This window comes from Salvia splendens, chromosome 9 (genome assembly GCF_004379255.2).
Source record: "Salvia splendens isolate huo1 chromosome 9, SspV2, whole genome shotgun sequence".
Classification (NCBI taxonomy): domain Eukaryota; kingdom Viridiplantae; phylum Streptophyta; class Magnoliopsida; order Lamiales; family Lamiaceae; genus Salvia; species Salvia splendens.
Window position 1 is genome coordinate 36,391,399 of NC_056040.1, and position 18,632 is coordinate 36,410,030.

At 33.7% G+C, this 18,632-nt stretch overlaps 5 long non-coding RNA genes across 7 annotated transcripts; all 5 read left to right on the forward strand.

Annotated features, from left to right (window-relative positions):
- The first annotated feature begins 1,707 nt into the window (after nucleotides 1-1,707).
- Nucleotides 1,708-2,067, forward strand: LOC121746548. The gene is made up of 3 exons (XR_006039051.1): nucleotides 1,708-1,733; nucleotides 1,846-1,917; nucleotides 2,017-2,067. It is a non-coding gene; the product is annotated as an uncharacterized LOC121746548 (long non-coding RNA).
- A 2,924-nt stretch (nucleotides 2,068-4,991) lies between these two features.
- On the forward strand, nucleotides 4,992-5,534 carry LOC121747747. 2 transcript variants are annotated; one of them, XR_006039334.1, is made up of 3 exons: nucleotides 4,992-5,185; nucleotides 5,292-5,431; nucleotides 5,521-5,534. It is a non-coding gene; the product is annotated as an uncharacterized LOC121747747 (long non-coding RNA). The 2 variants fall into 2 exon arrangements; XR_006039335.1 differs by having other exon boundaries at nucleotides 5,511-5,533.
- Nucleotides 5,535-7,406: 1,872 nt separating this feature from the next.
- LOC121747649 lies at nucleotides 7,407-8,100 on the forward strand. Of its 2 annotated transcripts, none has more exons than XR_006039249.1 (3): nucleotides 7,407-7,600; nucleotides 7,707-7,846; nucleotides 7,936-8,100. It is a non-coding gene; the product is annotated as an uncharacterized LOC121747649 (long non-coding RNA). The 2 variants fall into 2 exon arrangements; XR_006039250.1 differs by having other exon boundaries at nucleotides 7,926-7,948.
- A 447-nt stretch (nucleotides 8,101-8,547) lies between these two features.
- LOC121747046 lies at nucleotides 8,548-9,332 on the forward strand. Its single transcript, XR_006039112.1, has 3 exons — nucleotides 8,548-8,642; nucleotides 9,103-9,216; nucleotides 9,283-9,332. It is a non-coding gene; the product is annotated as an uncharacterized LOC121747046 (long non-coding RNA).
- Nucleotides 9,333-10,027: 695 nt separating this feature from the next.
- Nucleotides 10,028-11,190, forward strand: LOC121747047. The gene is made up of 3 exons (XR_006039113.1): nucleotides 10,028-10,211; nucleotides 10,293-10,463; nucleotides 11,117-11,190. It is a non-coding gene; the product is annotated as an uncharacterized LOC121747047 (long non-coding RNA).
- Nucleotides 11,191-18,632: the final 7,442 nt, after the last annotated feature.

Here is an 18,632-nt window from a genome sequence, read left to right on the forward strand (position 1 = left end):
CTACAAATGGTTGCATGATATTCTTTCCCCGAGGTGCACTTAAAGCTATGTAGATATTTCCATGTGGGAAGGTGCCGGTGCTCAAACCGTCGCCTGTTTGTCTTTCTCTTTTGAATATAACTGTGATGTTTCTCTGCAGATTGCTACGAGAAAAAGGTCAATCAGGCACTTGTTTGAAATTGATGAGTTCTTTTCGACTAATAACGAAAACATGTTATTGGATCCCGTGGCTGTCTACACAGCATATATGAAAGGAAAAACTATTGCATGGGTCTCAAGGTAAAAAAGAAGAAATTTTCTTTATTATGATTTGGAATTAGAAAGTTCTTTCTACAGTTTTAATCTTACTGATTATTAGTTTTCTGCAGATGTGAAGGTAGCCGTGAAAAACAAAGTTCCTCTTGTAAGGTCGTTGACTTGAGCTGTGTTACATTCTGTATTGAAACAAGTAACACAGCGACCATACCTAAGATTCACGAGGAATATGTTCCCTCATTTATTTTGGAGGTAAGTTAGAAGCATAATCTGTTTCTCTCAACCATGCATATTTATTTTGATTTTTTTCAATCAATTACTTCTTTAACACCTGATATTGATCATTGAATCAAAATATGTCTCGGAATCTCAATTGTTTCTAATGAGTAACTCTGTTGTAAAAAAACTTTATATTCCACTGTTCCACAAAGAAATATGTCAGAGATGACTGATGAATTAATAAAATATCTTTTTCTTCACTTCTAGATTTTGCGTAGCTATAAGTACATTGTTGCAAAAACCATTATCAATTTTTTATGATAGGAGATATTCTAATAGGAACTTTGGGATTCTTTATGCCAGATGAACATGAGAGATCTTGAAGTTAATAGTTCTCATTTAGCTTCTTTTCATGGAAGCAGATCTTCTAATACTTGTATATTATCTAAATCCGATGCAGTGGTCTAGGCAACTGGTATGCTGTTTTATCTTATGATGCATCTGTGCTTCTAAGCCTCCACTCATGGGCAAGGAGCTGTATGGGAGCTCCTCCCTTTTTGGAAAATGAATGTTCACTGCTGAGGGATGTATTAGGGTGAGATAATCTCTGGATTTTATTTTTAATTTTCTGCTGTATATGCTGCTGATTAGTTAGCTTCCAAAGCATATTTTGGTTTCTTTTGCACTAAAGAAAGATACTTAAAAGGGTATATCTGATACATTAACTTTCCTTGTTAAATTTGCTGGTTAAGAAATATATTATTATAATTAGAGGAAGAGCTGACGAGGAAAGATCATTCTGAACTTGTGGGTGAAAGCGCTTACGTAACGTTTAAGAAATACATCGGGAAGGTTAAAGTTCAAGGTGTATAAGTGGTATTGCAAGAAAATTGTTTTCTGCTTCTTGTGCATGGCTTGTATTTAACTGTACAAAGTTTTTCTATTATTTTTCAGTTCGTAAAGTGAAAATGGGGACGGAGCAACCCACTGGTTGCATGTTTACATCTTTAAAGTCTTCATCCACGTTGAAGCTGGAAACATTTCTGCAAAGGTTATCAAATGTGAAATTGGTTGTTTCATCCAACAGAAAAAAAGGAAAAAAAGAAAAAAAAGGAAAAAAAATGAAAGAAAAATAGCTGACATTGTAAGAGGCTCTCTATATTCCATAGAAGCGTTGCACACTTAATTGTTGGGACTCGTTGATACTTGAGAGAAGTACCCAAGCTCATAAATTGCATCAACTTATGAATTGGTGCAAGGTATGCAGGTTTCTTACATTCATTCATTCATTCATTCATATATCAATATGGATTCTTGTTTCTCATTCAATCTAACTTCTACTCGGATTGTATATCTTGTTTTTGATTGCAGAATCATATTCTTGTTTGTTGAGATTGAAAAGTTCGCCCGAAGAGGATGCATTGGGAATGTAACCGGTATCTGGTGAATCTCTTGTCTTTTATGTTTTGTGTCTCATTCTATTTCTAGGTCTTATGTTTGGCAGATCATTGATAAGTGAATTATACTGCTCTTGACCTGCAGCTTGCCAGATGGATTTGGAGATGATCTGATAATTGAAGTCCATGATTCGAATGGAAAGTATTGCGGGCATGCTCTTGTTCAGGTGGCTGACATTTCTGATGAATCGGTACTTGATCTTGACCTCATCATTGGTTTTCTGTTATTTTTGAAACAGACCGTGTGTGTTAAGGGGTCAAGTTTTTCTGCTTGTTTTGATGCAGGGGAATAAGCATTGTCAGTGTGTTATATCTCGGGAACCAGAGCATGAAAAAGCTGGGAAAAATACAGCTATACATCAACTATTCAACCACTGCAGATGAAAGTAGTTGCAAGGTTTGCAGATGAATATAGTTACAAGATATATGCAGATGTTTTATAGTTCATGCTTAACGCCTATTTTGTACAATATCAAGATTCCATCCTTCGGGGAGAGTGGCATGACTAACTATGTGTTATGTCTAGTGCATATACATCTGTAGCAGAAACTGTAGCTTACGACTATGTTTTGGAGACTGCGATGAGAGGCCAACAGTTTCAGCACAGAAACTTGTTGCTACATGGTTCGTGGAAATGGTTGGTGGATGAATTTGCATCTCTTTTGGCGTTTTAGATGCATACACAAAGCTCAGGTACCATGATTATGCATTGCTGGTTACCTGGAACGGCTATATATGTTTCCACTATTGTAAAATGCATTCTTGCTTGTCGATCGTTTAGATACCTTTCATACGTTATGGATTTCTCCACACCAACAACAAATTTTCTTGACGTTGTGCACGACTTTCTGATTGAATGCCTTGATTGTTTTACTGATCAGGTCCATTTTTTGGGAGAAGTTTATGTTCAAATTGAGCAGATACACACTTTGGTCTTTGAGAATTATCAGGCACTTGATGAATCATCCACCAGATGAATATTAAAGATGTATTCGGCACTGCAACAGGATTGGCTGCACCTGCACTTGATCCCTTGGCTGTCTCCACAGCATATATGAAAGGAAAAACTAATGCATGGGTCTCAAGGTAAAAAAGAAGAATTTGTCTTTATTATGGTTTGGAATTCGAAAGTTCTTTCTACAGTTTTAATCTTACTGATCATTAGTTTTCTGCAGATGTGAAGGTAGCAGTGAAAAACAAAGTTCCTCTTGTAGGTCATTGACTTGAGCTGTGTTACATTCTGTATTGAAACAAGTAACACAGCGACCATACCTAAGGTTCACGGGGAATATATTCCCTCATTTATTTTGGAGGTAAGTTAGAAGCATAATCTGTTTCTCTCAACCATGCATATTTATTTTGATTTTTTTCAATCAATTACTTCTTTAACACCTGATATTGATCATTGAATCAAAATATGTCTCGGAATCTCAATTGTTTGTAATGAGTAACTCCGTTGTAAAAAAACTTTATATTCCACTGTTCCACAAAGAAATATGTCAGAGATGACTGATGAATTAATAAAATATCTTTTTCTTCACTTCTATATTTTGCGTAGCTATAAGTACATTGTTGCAAAAAGCATTATCAATTTTTTATGCTAGGAGATATTCTAATAGGAACTTTGGGATTCTTTATGCCAGATGAACATGAGAGATCTTGAAGTTAATAGTTCTCATTTAGCTTCTTTTCATGGAAGCAGATCTTCTAATACTTGTATATTATCTAAATCCGATGCAGTGGTCTAGGCAACTGGTATGCTGTTTTATCTTATGATGCATCTGTGCGTCTATGCCTCCACTCATGGGCAAGGAGCTGTATGGGTGCTCCTCCCTTTTTGGAAAATGAATGTTCACTGCTGAGGGATGTATTAGGGTGAGATAATCTCTGGAGTTTATTTTTAATTTTCTGCTGCATATGCTGATTAGTTAGCTTCCAAAGCATATTTTGGTTTCTTTTGCACTAAAGAAAGATACTTAAAAGGGTATATCTGATACATTAACTTTCTTTGTTAAATTTGCAGGTTAAGAAATATATTATTAAAATCAGAGGAAGAGCTGGAAACATCTTTAAAGTCTTCATCCACGGTTAAGCTAGAAACATTTCAGTAAAGGTTTTCAAATGTGAAATTAATTGTTTCATCCAATAGAAAAAAAAAGAAAAAAAGGAAAAAAAAGAAAAGAGGAAAAAAAAGAAAAGAAAAAAAGCTGACATTGTAAGATGCTCTCTATATTGCATAGAAGCGTTGCACACTTAATTGTTAGGACTCGTAGATACTTGAGGGAAGTACCCAAGCTCATAAAGTGCATCAACTTATGAATTGGTGCAAGGTATGCAGGTTTCTTACATTCATTCATTCTATCATATATCAATATGGATTCTTGTTTCTCATTCAATCTAACTTCTACTCAGATTGTATATCTTGTTTTTGATTGCAGAATCATATTCATGTTTGTTGAGATTGAAAAGTTCACCCGAAGAGGATGCTTTGGGAATGTAACCGGTATCTGGTGAATCTCGTGTCTTTTATGTTTTGTGTCTCATTCTACTTCTAGGTCATATGTTTGGCAGATCATTGATAAGTGAATTATACTGCTCTTGACCTGCAGCTTGCCAGATGGATTTGGAGATGATCTGATAATCGAAGTCCATGATCCGAAGGGAAAGTATTGCGGGCATGCTCTTGTTCAGGTGGCTGACATTTCTGATGAATCGGTACTTGATCTTGAGATGCATACACAAAGCTCAGGTATCATGAATGTGCATTGCTGGTTACCTGGAATGGCTATATATGTTTCCACAATTGTTAAATGCATTCTTGCTTTTCGATCTTTTAGATACCTTTCATACGTTATGGATATCTCCACAGCAACAGTAGATTATCTTGATTTGGTGCACGACATTCTGCTGCCAGTGGTAATCAAAGACAAAAGTAAGCACACATTGAGTCACCAAGAGGTAGGTCGTTATGTGGCAAGTTGTCGTTTTGTTATCATTTTACATTTCCTGGTTATTGTATGATAGTATCTAATTTAATGTCTTGATTGTTTTCCTGATCAGGCCCGTTTTCTGGGAGAAGTTTCTGTTCAAATTGAGCAGATACTCACTCTAATCTTCGAGAATTTCAAGTAACTTGATGAATCATCGATGTCGGGTATTAAAGATGTATTCGGACCTGCAACAGGATTGGCTGCACCTGCACTTGATCCAGCTTTGAAGCTCTACAAATGGTTGCATGATATTCTTTCCCCGAGGTGCACTTAAAGCTATGTAGATATTTCCATGTGGGAAGGTGCCGGTGCTCAAACCGTCGCCTGTTTGTCTTTCTCTTTTGAATATAACTTTGATGTTTCTCTGCAGATTGCTACGAGAAAAAGGTCAATCAGGCACTTGTTTGAAATTGATGAGTTCTTTTCGACTAATAACGAAAACATGTTATTGGATCCCGTGGCTGTCTCCACAGCATATATGAAAGGAAAAACTATTGCATGGGTCTCAAGGTAAAAAAGAAGAAATTTTCTTTATTATGATTTGGAATTAGAAAGTTCTTTCTACAGTTTTAATCTTACTGATTATTAGTTTTCTGCAGATGTGAAGGTAGCCGTGAAAAACAAAGTTCCTCTTGTAAGGTCATTGACTTGAGCTGTGTTACATTCTGTATTGAAACAAGTAACCCAGCGACCATACCTAAGGTTCACGGGGAATATATTCCCTCATTTATTTTGGAGGTAAGTTAGAAGCATAATCTGTTTCTCTCAACCATGCATATTTATTTTGATTTTTTTCAATCAATTACTTCTTTAACACCTGATATTGATCATTAAATCAAAATATGTCTCGGAATCTCAATTGTTTGTAATGAGTAACTCCGTTGTAAAAAAACTTTATATTCCACTGTTCCACAAAGAAATATGTCAGAGATGACTGATGAATTAATAAAATATCTTTTTCTTCACTTCTATATTTTGCGTAGCTATAAGTACATTGTTGCAAAAAGCATTATCAATTTTTTATGCTAGGAGATATTCTAATAGGAACTTTGGGATTCTTTATGCCAGATGAACATGAGAGATCTTGAAGTTAATAGTTCTCATTTAGCTTCTTTTCATGGAAGCAGATCTTCTAATACTTGTATATTATCTAAATCCGATGCAGTGGTCTAGGCAACTGGTATGCTGTTTTATCTTATGATGCATCTGTGCGTCTATGCCTCCACTCATGGGCAAGGAGCTGTATGGGTGCTCCTCCCTTTTTGGAAAATGAATGTTCACTGCTGAGGGATGTATTAGGGTGAGATAATCTCTGGATTTTATTTTTAATTTTCTGCTGCATATGCTGATTAGTTAGCTTCCAAAGCATATTTTGGTTTCTTTTGCACTAAAGAAAGATACTTAAAAGGGTATATCTGATACATTAACTTTCTTTGTTAAATTTGCAGGTTAAGAAATATATTATTAAAATCAGAGGAAGAGCTGGAAACATCTTTAAAGTCTTCATCCACGGTTAAGCTGGAAACATTTCAGTAAAGGTTTTCAAATGTGAAATTGATTGTTTCATCCAATAGAAAAAAAAGAAAAAAAGGAAAAAAAAGAAAAAAGGAAAAAAAAAGAAAAGAAAAAAAGCTGACATTGTAAGATGCTCTCTATATTGCATAGAAGCGTTGCACACTTAATTGTTGGGACTCGTAGATACTTGAGAGAAGTACCCAAGCTCATAAAGTGCATCAACTTATGAATTGGTGCAAGGTATGCAGGTTTCTTACATTCATTCATTCTATCATATATCAATATGGATTCTTGTTTCTCATTCAATCTAACTTCTACTCAGATTGTATATCTTGTTTTTGATTGCAGAATCATATTCATGTTTGTTGAGATTGAAAAGTTCACCCGAAGAGGATGCTTTGGGAATGTAACCGGTATCTGGTGAATCTCGTGTCTTTTATGTTTTGTGTCTCATTCTACTTCTAGGTCATATGTTTGGCAGATCATTGATAAGTGAATTATACTGCTCTTGACATGCAGCTTGCCAGATGGATTTGGAGATGATCTGATAATCGAAGTCCATGATCCGAAGGGAAAGTATTGCGGGCATGCTCTTGTTCAGGTGGCTGACATTTTTGATGAATCGGTACTTGATCTTGAGATGCATACACAAAGCTCAGGTATCATGAATGTGCATTGCTGGTTACCTGGAATGGCTATATATGTTTCCACAATTGTTAAATGCATTCTTGCTTTTCGATCTTTTAGATACCTTTCATACGTTATGGATATCTCCACAGCAACAGTAGATTATCTTGATTTGGTGCACGACATTCTGCTGCCAGTGGTAATCAAAGACAAAAGTAAGCACACATTGAGTCACCAAGAGGTAGGTCGTTATGTGGCAAGTTGTCGTTTTGTTATCATTTTACATTTCCTGGTTATTGTATGATAGTATCTAATTTAATGTCTTGATTGTTTTCCTGATCAGGCCCGTTTTCTGGGAGAAGTTTCTGTTCAAATTGAGCAGATACTCACTCTAATCTTCGAGAATTTCAAGTAACTTGATGAATCATCGATGTCGGGTATTAAAGATGTATTCGGACCTGCAACAGGATTGGCTGCACCTGCACTTGATCCAGCTTTGAAGCTCTACAAATGGTTGCATGATATTCTTTCCCCGAGGTGCACTTAAAGCTATGTAGATATTTCCATGTGGGAAGGTGCCGGTGCTCAAACCGTCGCCTGTTTGTCTTTCTCTTTTGAATATAACTTTGATGTTTCTCTGCAGATTGCTACGAGAAAAAGGTCAATCAGGCACTTGTTTGAAATTGATGAGTTCTTTTCGACTAATAACGAAAACATGTTATTGGATCCCGTGGCTGTCTCCACAGCATATATGAAAGGAAAAACTATTGCATGGGTCTCAAGGTAAAAAAGAAGAAATTTTCTTTATTATGATTTGGAATTAGAAAGTTCTTTCTACAGTTTTAATCTTACTGATTATTAGTTTTCTGCAGATGTGAAGGTAGCCGTGAAAAACAAAGTTCCTCTTGTAAGGTCGTTGACTTGAGCTGTGTTACATTCTGTATTGAAACAAGTAACACAGCGACCATACCTAAGGTTCACGAGGAATATGTTCCCTCATTTATTTTGGAGGTAAGTTAGAAGCATAATCTGTTTCTCTCAACCATGCATATTTATTTTGTTTTTTTTCAATCAATTACTTCTTTAACACCTGATATTGATCATTGAATCAAAATATGTCTCGGAATCTCAATTGTTTGTAATGAGTAACTCCGTTGTAAAAAAACTTTATATTCCACTGTTCCACAAAGAAATATGTCAGAGATGACTGATGAATTAATAAAATATCTTTTTCTTCACTTATGAGGGTATGCTGTCAATCTGACTTTATCTTCTGTCTAGGTCCGCTTGGAATCTATTGAAAGTGTGACCAAAATTCTGGAAGAGGCTAACAAACCTATTCTGCCTGCTGGAACTGGTACGTTCAGTGAAAAATTTGAAACAACTATCAACTTTTGTATATGGAGTATATAATTATCTACATGATATGCCCTTTTATCTTTCTTGTTTTAGGAGATCTATTTGGACCTCTAAAAGGGCGTCCACACGACAGTAACAACATTTTTTTTATTATTGCTACTTTGTCCACAATCGGTGCTCTTACGACTACAATGGACTGCCAGTTGAGAAGTCAGGCAAGGTACTCTCGTATAGTATTAGTTATACTATTATTAAGAGTCTCTTGCGTTAACTATCTGTGAGTTACAATCCAAATATTATAAATACTTGGGATCCTTTAGATAATCTTGAAAACGTCAAAGACAATATTTGTACCTTTAAATCCCAATATTCAAACTCTTCTGTCATGTACATAGCTCCTGTGAGGCTTGATCATTTACATGAATGTGGCTCATGCAGGGCATTCTTTCAGATGCCTTGAAATGCCTTGGCGACACAAAAAGCATATGCTTGAGTGTACAATGAGAGTACCAATGCTTGGTGCTGCTCATCTCGATAAAATGGCCTGTAGTCATTTTAGAAAATAGTGTTTTTCGACCTCCTGCTTTGAGTATTGTTAACCTCACGCTTGCTGATGTCTTTAGCGTTTAGCTACCATATATTATTCTCTCAAACGCTGAAATAGGCATAGAAGGGTGTAGGGATCTTTTTAAATGGCTATCAAGAAGACAACTTGCTGGATTGGTGAGTTCCCTTGATGAAATAAAGCTGCTCAAACCCACTGCATCTGCTATCACGGTTTTTCATTATGCAAGGTTGTTATTCTGTAGGTAGCTGTGTATCAACTAATGTCTTAGGATATTTCTTGGTTGCCTTTCCAGGATAAATTAGCAGGTGGTTGTAAAGCGGCTGAAGCATGCTTTAATGAAATAGTGAGAGGGTTTATGGACAAGAAACGGTATGAACATCCAAATTTTTGGTTACTTGATTGATGTTGGCCAACTCTTTTAGCTGCTAGGTGGCGCTAGACCTATCTTATATCTCTTCCCTTATATGTACCCAAAAATTTGAGATATATACAACATTTTGCTTTAGCTGTTATTAGCAAACGACTGAAGCCATATGGAGCTCTTCAAGGTATTATGCTACTTACATTTAACTCATTCATCTCCTAGTAAAAAAATATATTTATGTTTTTCCACTTTTCCATGTCATTATATTGATTTTTTTCGTGCCACATCCATTGCAGATAATTATGAATCTGGTAGATCTGTTTCGTCAAGGTTATCAGGTAAACAAATTTTTGTTCTTTTACTTATTTTAGTCTGTTGTTCTTGTACATGTATTTGATTAAATAATTTACTTTTTTCCTTTTTGTAGGTACACCGGGTGCTTTTTTATATTGCAAATGCCAAACCAAGTTTTGGAAGATATCATCCTTTTAGGGGCGTGGTGGATGGAATGCTTTTACTTCATTTACTGTTGGCATTATGTTTTGTTTATTTTGTTAGATCTTAATAGGGGGCATTCTTTGGTGAAAATTATGCAGGTCATAGCAATTGCCACAACTGAAGGATTCAAGAATGAAGCTAAAAACATGCTAGTTGCATCTGGTGACATTGAACATACATATGTTCCAACTCAACATCTCATACGTCTAGTGTAGAGGCGAGGAGTACTGCAACTGATTTAGTTCTACTTTCCCTGCTTTTGAATCTATGTTCTTTTACATCTACCGTCTTTGATTGAATCTATGTTCTTTTACATCTACCATCTTTGGATAGACAACGACGTGAAGAGGAGTTGAAAGGTAGGTCTTCCAAAAAGGGTTCTCTGCAATCTATGTTGAATCGACTAAACATGTTTTTGGAACTTATGTTTCTTTATTTAGGAATGGAAGTTGTCTTCTTATTTAATGAATGTCCATGGCCATAAAATTGCTTGCTATACCCATGTGATGAAAAATGGTTGATGTTATTTCCTCTAATTGCTTGGCGGGGGTACACATCTTTTCGTAAGGATGAAACTGAATCCTCTGGCATATGGCATTCGATGGGATGAGGTATATTCCAGAGTTAATTATTTTAGTTAGTGTAGAAACATTCCTGTCCTTGGTCTATGTGATTCTTAGTGTCTAAATTGTCCTCCCCCCCATGGCCTGCTTGCTATATAAAAATAGCAAAATCGTTAACATAAATACAAAAATAAAAATACGGAGTGTGGAAGTACTCTGATGTTTTCCTTTTAGTATGATATGATCTAATATTGTGAACATTACGTCCTTCCCCTTTTCCTTCTTCTCTGTTTTAAATATGCATGCCACAGTTCTTGCCTTCTCAAAGCAGCCTTCACAGAGTTTCATACGTTTAATGTAATGAAGTGTTCATACTATCAGACTTATCTTCCTTTGATAACGACCTTCTCATCAAACATTAGGGGTAGTTCGTGGTCCACATATGGGAGATAGAATTAGAAATGTAATAGAAATGATATGGTATGGTCTAATCTTGTAAACATTACCCCCTCCCCCTTTTCCTTCTCCTCTGCTTTAAATATGCATGCCATAATTCTTAACTTCTCAAAGCAGGTTATCTGAATTTTTATACGTTTGACATATCTTGCTTTGATCATGACCTTCGCATCTTGCTTTGGAACACCCCATACAGATATTTTGGCTAGGACTGTAAATGTGATTATCGAACCCTGTTCGAACAGGTATTGGATATGGGCCTCCTTACCCTTGGACAATGGGAATTCTTGGTTTCTTGCTGAGATTTATGCAATGCCGAAATTGAAGATGATCCTCAAATTTGAGATTGAGGTAATTCTATATTATTTGGTTGCTTCAGTTTTCTATTTTTATTCAATGGTACTATTGGAGGTTGATTTTGTAATCACGATAATAGTATGCTACACCTAGCCCTCATTCATACGGAACTTTGACCGAGGATGACAAGTGAGTTAGCTTAGGATATTCTGACCAGCTTCCTTATGCTCAAGGCCTTTTACAAGGACAATCAGAATATGAAGTTAGTCAAGTCTCTCCACATCCATCACACTTGTATTAAATACTTACTGACGATCTATTACTTTTGCAACAAACTTTTGTATTGTCACAGGTACAACAACTAATATTAAAAACCAAATGGTTGTCAATAAGAGGCTTTATACTATGGCTTCATTCCGGTTTCCATGGATAGACAACTGAAGAACTTTTCTTGTAGATATATTCCTTTCCAATGTGAATTTTTGACTAAAGAAGTTATGCTTTTTTAAATTACAGATTATGCAATGGAGCCTAGATAAACAACTAAAGAAATTGTCTTGAAGGTATATTTCTTTCCAATGTGAATTGATTACTAAAGAAGTCATGCGTTTTTACATGGCAGGACTATAATAGTATGTAGTGTTTGTAGTGTGTGCAGTACTTGCATGTGTATTTTATGTATGTGTGCATGTCATTTTTTTTTGTGTATGTGGAGCGCGTGTATATTAATTTTATAAATAATATCTGTATAATGTCGTATAGTGTGTTGTGGAAATAGTGAGTGTATTGTGTATGTGCGCTAATAGTGCGTATTTTGTATATTGTATTGTGTGCAATATGTATTTTATGTAGAGTGTATGTATTTTGTGTATAATGTGTGGAGTATATGTATAGTGTAGTATGTGCATAGTAGTGTATTGTATAGCCTACATGTATTTTGCTCGTGTGTGTATGCGTGCAGTGTGTGCATTGTGTGTGTATTTTTTTAATGTGTGTGTAATGTGAGTAGTACATTTATAGTTTGTGGTTTGTATTTGTGTGTTGTGTTTTGTGTGTGTATGTTAAATGTGTGTATTTTGTGTCTTTTTAATGTGTTTATTTTATGTAAAGTATGTAATGTAGTGTCTTGTATTTTGGGGTAGTGTATATTGTATAGTGTGTTTGGTATGTAATGTGTATTTGTATCCGGTACATATATTTTGTGTTAGTATGTATTTATGTATGTTGTATAGTGTGTTTTGTGTGTGTAATTTGTCTGTATTTTATGTAGTTGTCGAGAGTAGTGTCTGGATTTCGTGTATATGCGTGTTTGTTGTGCATGCATTTTGTGTAAATATTACAATGTGTGTATATGCATGCATGTATTTTTTTTCATTTTGTTATTTTTTCATATAATGTGTGTAACGTGTATTGTTTATAGCGTGTATAACCTGTATTTGTTTATAGTGTATTGTGTGTACATCGTGCTATGTGCTTTATAGTTTACCGTGTGTACATCGTACTATGTGTAGTGCATGTATTTTATGTGTATGGTATGTATAGTGTATTTATTTCATTTGTTTTGTGTATAGTATGTGTATTGTGTATAGTGTGTATTTATATTTTGTGCAATGTAAGCAGTGTATTTTTTTTGTTGTGTGTATGTGTGCAGTGTTTGTATTTTGTGTATAATAAATTTGCCTACGTGTGCATAATTTTTGTTTATATTGTGCTTGAATAGGATGTGTGGTGTGTGCATTGTATATATATTTGTGGATAGGTGTGTAGCGCAATGTTTGTATTTTGTATAGTGTGTATTGTGTGCGTTTGTAGTGTGGATTTTGTGGATTATTTGTATTTTTCCTATGAAGTATGCATTGTGTGTATTTTGTGGTAAGTGTGTAATTTGTGTTTAATGTGTGTATTTTGTCCGGGGATGTGTATAGTGTCTGTTTTTATATTTTGTATATAGTGTGTATTTTATGCAATGTATGTATTTTGATTAGTTGTGTTGTGTGCAATGTATGTAGTGTGGAGAGTGTGGATTGTGTGTATAAAGTGTGCATTATGTTTATTTTGTGGGAAGTGTGTTTATTCTGTGTATGTAGTATGTTTATATTGTGTTTAATGTATATATTTTATTTATTAAGTGTGTATTTTATGTTTAGTGTATACTGTGTGTTCTTTATATATATTTGTTTATATTTTGTATATTGTGTATTTTATGCAATGTATGTATTTTGTATAGTGTGTATAAAGTGTGCATTGTGTGTATGTGTGTGAAGTGTGTATTTTTCGTTTAATGTGTGTATTTTGACTAGGGATGTGTATAGTGTGTGTATTTTATGCAATGTATGTATTTTGAATAGTGTGTATTGTGTGGATTATATGTACTTTGTGTATAAATTGTGCATTTGTGTGTATGTGTGTGGAAGTGTGTATTTTATTATTAATGTTTGTATTTTGATTGAGGATGTGTATATTGTGTATTTATATTTTGTATAGATTGTGAAGTGTGTGTATTTTATGTTTAATGTGTGTATTTTATTATTAATGTTTGTATTTTGTGATTAGTTTGTGTGTATGAGTGTGTATGTGTAATTTGTATATATATGTTTGTATTTTGTATTTAATTTGTGTGTATGTGTCAATTGTGTGTTTTGTATTTAATGTGTATTTTATTATTAGTGTGTCTATGTGTATTTTTTGTTTAATGTATGTAATTTATTTATAATGTGTGTATTTAGATCAAGGATGTGTATAGTATTTATTTATATTTGGTATAGCTTATGTATATTATGCAATGTATGTATTTTTATTAAGTGTATTGTGTTCAATGTGCTGTGGAGTGTGTGTGTGAGAGAATTGTGTATTTTGTATTTAATCTATATATTTTATTATTAGTGTGTGTATTTTTCACTGGAGATGTGTATAGTGTGTCTATTTTATGCAATGTATATATTTTGATTAATTTGTATTTTTGCAATGTACGACGTTTGGAGTATGTGGATTGTGTGTACTTTGTGTAAAAAGTATGCATTGTTTGGGATGTGTGTGTATGTGTGGAAATTGTGTATTTTGTGTAGTGTGTATTTTCAATACAGTTTGTATTTTGTGTGTATGATTTTAGTGCATTTATGTTTTATATAGTGTGTTTATAGTGCTACATATGTAGTTCTCGTATATGAATATTATAGTGTGTTACGGGTATTGTGTGTAGTGAATATATTTTGTGCATGAATTATGCATGCTTTGCGTATAGTGTGTGTTTATATTTTCAGTAACGTGTGTATTATGTGCAATATATGCAATGTTTGTTTTTTTGTGGTAAGTTTGTGTATTTTCTATTTATTTATGTGTAGTGTGTGTTTTTAAATTCTGTATAGTGTGTGTATTTTATACAATGTATGTATTTTGTATAATATATATTCTATGTAACGTAAGTATAATGGAATGTGTCGATAAAGTCTACTTTGTGTGTGTAATGTGTGCATTGTGTGTATTTTGTGGTAAGTGTATTATTGTGTTAAGAGTATTAATGCATGTATTTTATATATAATATGTATATTGACCGGAGGTGTGTATAGTGTGTGTTTATGTTCTATATAGTGTGTGTATTTTGTATAGTGTATGTTATGTGTAATGTAAGTAGTGTGCATTTTGTGCATTTTGAGTATTTTGATCGGGGATGTGTATAGTGTTTGTTAATATTTTGAATAGTGTGATTTTATGCAATTTATGTATATTATATAGCGTGTACTGTGTGCAAGTAGTATGGAGTGTGTGCATTATGTCTACTTTGTGTGTACGGTGTGCATTGTGTGTATTTTTTGAAAGTTGTGTGACGGTGTGTGTATTTTTTGTTAATAAGTGTATTTTGACCGGAGATGTGTATTTGTATGTATTTTATAGTGTGTATTGTGTGTAAAGTGTGTATTGTGTGTATTTTGTGGTAAGTGTGTGTTTCTATTTTTTTGTGGGCAGTGTGTCTCTGTGTTTAGTGTGGTGGTGCGTGTATAGTGTGTGTATGGTGCTGTATAGTGTGTATTCTTTATATATTGAGTCTCTGCACACGGTGTATATTTTGAATACAGTTCGTATTGTGTGCAATGTATGTACTGTGTATAGTTTATTTTCCCTATGTGTATCTTTTTGTGTATAGTGTGCTTGTATAGGGTGTGCGGTGTGTGTATTGTATATATTTGTGGATAGTGTATATGTGTAGTGACAATGTGTGTATTTTTGTGTCTGAATTGTGTATTTTGTGTTTAATCTATGTATTTTATTATTAGTGTGTATTTTTTATTGAAGATGTGTATAGTTGTGTGTTTGGATCGGGGATGTGTATAGTGTTTATTTATATTTGGTATAGTTTATGTATTTATGTAATGTATGTATTTTTGTGATGTGTGTTTTTCGTGGTTAATGTGTGTATTTTAATATTAATGTTTGTATTTTGACCAGGGATGTGTATAGTGCGTCTATTTTATGCAATGTATGTATTTTGATTAATTTGTATTTTTGCAATGTACGAAGTTTGGAGTATGTGGATTGTGTGGATTGTGTGTATAAAGTATGCATTGTTTGGGATGTGTGTGTATGTGTGGAAATTGTGTATTTTGTGTAGTGTGTATTTTCAATACAGTTTGTATTTTGTGTGTATGATTTTAGTGCATTTATGTTTTATATAGTGTGTTTATAGAGCTACATATGTAGTTCTCGTATATGAATATTATAGTGTGTTACGGGTATTGTGTGTAGTGAATATATTTTGTGCATGTATTATGCATGCTTTGTGTATAGTGTGAGTTTATATTTTCAGTAACGTGTGTATTATGTGCAGTATATGTAATGTGTGTTGTTTGTGGTAAGTTTGTGTATTTTCTATTTATTTGTTTATAGTGTGTGTTTTTAAATTCTGTATAGTGTGTGTATTTTATACAATGTATGTAGTTTGTATAATATATATTCTATGTAATGTAAGTAGCGTGGAGTGTGTCGATAAAGTCTACTTTGTGTGTGTAATGTGTGCATTGTGTGTATTTTGTGGTAAGTGTATTATTGTGTGTTAAGAGTATTAATGCGTGTATTTTATATAAAATATGTATTTTGACCGGAGGTGTGTATAGTGTGTGTTTATGTTCTATATAGTGTGTGTATTTTGTATAGTGTATGTTGTGTGTAATGTAAGTAGTGTGCATTTTGTGCATTTTGCGTATTTTGATCGGGGATGTGTATAGTGTTTGTTAATATTTTGAATAGTGTGATTTTATGCAATTTATGTATATTATATAGCTTGTACTGTGTGCAAGTAGTGTGGAGTGTGTGCATTATGTCTACTTTGTGTGTAAGGTGTGCATTGTGTGTATTTTTTTGGGATATGTGTGACGGTGTGTGTATTTTTGTTTATAAGTGTATTTTGACCGAAGATGTGTATCATACAATGTATGTATTTTATATAGTGTGTATTGTGTGTAAAGTGTGCATTGTGTGTATTTTGTGGTAAGTGTGTGTTTCTATTTTTTTTTGTGGGCAGTGTGTCTATGTGTTAAGTGTGTGCATTTTGTATTTAGTGTGGTGGTGCATGGATAGTGTGTGTATGGTGCGTGTATAGTGTGTATTCTTTATATATTGAGTCTCTGCACACGGTGTATATTTTGAATATAGTTCGTATTGTGTGCAATGTATGTACTGTGTATAGTTTATTTTTCCTATGTGTATCTTTTTGTGTATAGTGTGCTTGTATAGGGTGTGCGGTGTGTGTATTGTATATATTTGTGGATAGTGTATATGTGTAGCGCATATGTGTGTATTTTTTATTAAGTGTGTTGTGTTCAATGTATGCCGTGGATGGTGTCGGTGTCTGAATTGTGTATTTTGTGTTTAATCTATGTATTTTATTATTAGTGTGTGTATTTTTGACTGGAGATGTGTATAGTGTGTGTTTATGTGTGGGAAGTATCTATGTGTATTTTGTATAGTGAATGTTGTGTGTAATGTAAGTAGTGTGCATTTTGTGCATTTTGCATATTTTGATCGGGGATGTGTATAGTGTTTGTTAATATTTTGAATAGTGTGATTTTATGCAATTTATGTGTATTATATAGCTTGTACTGTGTGCAAGTAGTGTGGAGTGTGTGCATTATGTCTACTTTGTGTGTAAGGTGTGCATTGTGTGTATTTTTTTGGGATATGTGTGACGGTGTGTGTATTTTTGTTTATAAGTGTATTTTGACCGAAGATGTGTATCATACAATGTATGTATTTTATATAGTGTGTATTGTGTGTAAAGTGTGCATTGTGTGTATTTTGTGGTAAGTGTGTGTTTCTATTTTTTTTGTGGGCAGTATGTCTATGTGTTAAGTGTGTGCATTTTGTATTTAGTGTGGTGGTGCGTGTATAGTGTGTGTATGGTGCGTGTATAGTGTGTATTCTTTATATATTGAGTCTCTGCACACGGTGTATATTTTGAATACAGTTCGTATTGTGTGCAATGTATGTACTGTGTATAGTTTATTTTTCCTATGTGTATCTTTTTGTGTATAGTGTGCTTGTATAGGGTGTGCGGTGTGTGTATTGTATATATTTGTGGATAGTGTATATGTGTAGCGCAAATGTGTGTATTTTTTATTAAGTGTATTGTGTTCAATGTATGCCGTGGAGTGTGTCTGTGTCTGAATTGTGTATTTTGGGTTTAATCTATGTATTTTATTATTAGTATGTGTATTTTTGACTGAAGATGTGTATAGTGTGTGTTTATGTGTGGGAAGTGTCTATGTGTATTTTGTGTTTAATGTATGTAATTTATTTATAATGTGTGTTTGGATCGGGGATGTGTATAGTGTTTATTTATATTTGGTATAGTTTATGTATTTATGCAATGTATGTATTTTTGTGATGTGTGTTTTTCATGTTTAATGTGTGTATTTTATTATTAATGTTTGTATTTTGACCAGAGATGTGTATAGTGTGTCTATTTTATGCAATGTATTTATTTTGATTAATTTGTATTTTTGCAATGTACGAAGTTTGGAGCATGTGGATTGTGTGTACTTTGTGTATAAAGTATGCATTGTTTGGGATGTGTGTGTATGTGTGGAAATTGTGTATTTTGTGTAGTGTGTATTTTCAATACAATTTGTATTTTGTGTGTATGATTTTAGTGGTTTTATGTTATATATAGTGTGTTTATAGTGCTACATATGTAGTTCTCGTATATGAATATTATAGTGCGTTACGGGTATTGTGTGTAGTGAATATATTTTGTGCATGTATTATGCGTGCTTTATGTACAGTGTGTGTTTATATTTTCAGTAACGTGTGTATTATGTCCAATATATGCAATGTGTGTTTTTTGTGGTAAGTTTGTGTATTTTCTATTTATTTGTGTATAGTGTGTGTGTTTAAATTCTGAATAGCGTGTGTATTTTATACAATGTATGTATTTTGTATAATATATATTCTATGTAATGTAAGTAGCGTGGA